The 3,183-nt window shown below is 45.0% G+C and overlaps 1 non-coding gene across 1 annotated transcript in view; it reads left to right on the forward strand.

Moving 5' to 3' along the window:
- The first annotated feature begins 3,170 nt into the window (after window positions 1-3,170).
- Window positions 3,171-3,183, forward strand: part of LOC129232948 (small subunit ribosomal RNA) — a 1,797-nt gene continuing 1,784 nt past the window's right edge. Inside the window, exon 1 of the ribosomal RNA XR_008581406.1 lies at window positions 3,171-3,183. This exon is cut by the window's right edge and continues 1,784 nt beyond it. This is a non-coding gene — a ribosomal RNA (small subunit ribosomal RNA).

Genomic DNA, 3,183 nt, shown 5'->3' on the forward strand with positions numbered 1-3,183 from the left:
ATTTTCGTAACTCGTTTAAGTTTTGTAGATCATAGTTCATTAGGATTTTTAGAAAATTTCAGTGAGAAAACTAATAAAATAAAATTTCTCGTTCAACTTGAGATGAATGTCCTAAAAATGATTGATTTTGTTGAGACTCGGGATATCCTTAGAGATAAGTCCCAAGGATATCTAAAAAAAAAGTCCGTGGTACGTCCTGAAAAGATAAGGATCACTTTAGGTCATCCTTAGGCCTAAAAAAAAGTTTGTCCTTGGGACGTCCTGCGAGACGTGTCTAAGGATCGCCAAATTTCGTCGATTTTTTACAACGGACTAGATTTGGACGTTCAGGACATAAAATGGACGTCCGAAGGACTTTTCGTGCTGTCTGGGTAGTTCAAGCTTGTCCCAGCGTGTCGAATCTATATACTTTTCTCCGCACACACCCCACCACTTAACTGTAAGCCTCAGGTTTCGCTCTAGCAGTAACCGCACGGCGATGCCCGTCCTAAGAATTTAAAGGAAATCCGTTGAACAAAACAAAAATCCCCCCCCCCACACACACACTTCTTTCAAATGTGAAATGATCATTTTTTTTCAACTATAATGCATATGCACCTTTTCAAAACACCATTAAAGTCACTTTTTGATTTAAAACTATTCGCAAAATATACATAAAAAGTTTAACATTAGCTTTAAAACTAAAACTAATCCTTCAACTACATAGTTCATCGCTTAACGCGTCAAGCAACGACGTTACCGAAACACTGTTTTTTAGCGAGTGACACGGTTTCTTTCCCTGTAATTTAAAGTATTTCACCAAGTAAACATTGCTATATCAAAAACGTTATAAAGAACAATCACAGTTGAATAATACGACAAATCAAATTATTTGCTTGTATAAGTAACTATCTTCAACTATAAGAGTAAAAACAAACGTTGAAGAAATAAGGAAAACAAAACATAATAGAAAAATCTTACAAAACCAAATTATGTACCGGAACATCGTAAAAAAAAAAAAAAAAAAAAAAAAAAAAACGCATAACAAAATCTGTTTGCTGATCACGACAGCGTAGCATGGGCAATTAAATCCTTCGGGACCGCACCAATAAGCTAGCGTTTCGCGGAAAAGGGTACGGTACATAACGGATTGGGGTCTCTCGGGAATGCATCGATAGGCCAGCGGTAGAGTCCGCCACACTTCCGTTCTCCGTAAGAACGGGATTTCTTTTTTTTTTTTTTCGCGGAAGAAGATACGGTTGGTGACCGCAGGGATCTCTCGGGAGTCCGCGCCGGGGCACTTGCGGCGTGATCCTCCGTACTTCAGCTCCCCGAACGAACGTGTTGTTTCGCGAAAGAACGGTAGATGACCAATTAAATCCCTCGGGATCGCACCGATAAGCTAGCGTTTCGCGGAAAAGGGTACGGCACATAACGGATGGGATCCCACGGGACTGCATCGATAGGTCAGCGGTCTAGTCCGCCACACTTCCATTCTCCGAACGAACGGTGTTTTCTCTTTTTTTTTTCGCGGAAGAGGATACGGTTGGTGACCGCAGGGATCTATCGGAGCCCCCGCCGGGCCACTGGCGGCGTGATCCTCTGTCCTTCAGCTCCCCGAACGAACGTGTTGTTTCGTGGAAGAGGGTACCATAGATGACCGCAGGGATCCCCAGGGACCCCACCGGTGTGCTTGCGGCGTGGCCCGGAGCACTTCCGCTCACGGAATAACCGTTGTTTATCATTGCATCCGGATTAAACCTCTTCCGGTTTCTGCGTTAATTGCGTGGCTGTGTGTGACGAAATTTCTCGTTATTGCAGGTGAGTTCCAGTCTTTGCGGATAAATCAGGTGATCACATTAAATGGGTCTCGTATCTGTGTTAATTATGCGTTTCGAGAAATCCCTGCCTTTTGCAGGAGAAGTCAACCCTTTGCGGATACGCTAAAAAGGGATCTACAGACATTGATTACATCAGCTACACATCAAGGCTATGGTCGCGTGCGCAGGCCTGCCCGGCCGCCCCCAAGGGCGCGCGGGGCGAAGCTTTTTTTTTTTTTTTGACATTAATCAAAAACTGATTGGCTTAAATAAACCTATCAAAAAGACGTTCTCTGAATTGCCATACTTCTGGTGTTTCAATGCAAAGTATTAGGACATGTGCCAAGATTGAGGGAAAAATCAGTACACAAGCAAGAATCGAAAATTAATGCCGATATAAAACGTTAAAATTTGAAGGAATTCCATTGGAGGCAAGTGTAAGGGGCAAGCGCTGCCATTTCAAGAAATTATCAATAGTAAGTTTTTTAAGCTAGGTAGGAAATTTCAGTTAGGTTGTGTTAAAAACGTAAAAATAATTGAACTAGAGTACCAAAGTATTTTCATTGTTTAAAGTGCATTTTGTTAATTTATTGGTCAAGATTTGAGGGTTAGCCTCCAAGGGACCATAAAAAGATCAAGTCCAAAAATCGAGCAACTCCAAAAAAAAAAAAAAACGACAAAGTCCAATGTATGGAAAATTGAAAAACACACGCGGAAACTCGCGAGGCAGAGCGGAATCACAATCACCTACTCTTGACAAATGTGCCTCGGCGAGAGAAAAACAGCCGCCCGTTTTTAACGAACCGTCGATGAGCGTGAGGGGGAACCCAACACAATTTCAATGAGATTCGCACTAAATGTGGGCAGTGTCTGCTCGGAAGATTAGTTGGTGAAGCATAGTTATGCGCTGTTTTAGCAGCGTGTCGGCTGAAATCGACTAATCAGAGAGCCGAGACGGTATTTCGCGGTGATCACGGTAGCATTCCGGTGCTTCGCCACGTGTCTCCTGCCGACGGCCACCCGGTGGGTCCGAGCGCCGGGATTCCCTATAGTTCAGGGCTGCTTATCTGCTTGCGGCTCGGCGATATGACCCCGTAGCTGCGCCTGCAAAACCGTGGTTACGGAAGCGGGTTCTCTGCCGCTTCGTCCGAACGTGAATCCTCGATGACTGTGCGCTCCCCCTCCTGGGCGTTGTAGCCTTTGGGGAGGTGATTCTGTGTTCAGAACCGCTTCGGAAAGAGCTCGTTTCCTAGACCGTATTGAGTTACGAGGGGCTTGCCGTCGATCGCTGGTCCCGCGCCCCCGTCGAGTGCGGGGGCATGCAGTAGGACTGTCGGATTCGTGTCTCGAACGTCCGGCTAAAGCGGACTCTACCTGGTTGATC

This window comes from Uloborus diversus, unplaced genomic scaffold (genome assembly GCF_026930045.1).
Source record: "Uloborus diversus isolate 005 unplaced genomic scaffold, Udiv.v.3.1 scaffold_14, whole genome shotgun sequence".
Classification (NCBI taxonomy): Eukaryota; Metazoa; Arthropoda; class Arachnida; order Araneae; family Uloboridae; genus Uloborus; species Uloborus diversus.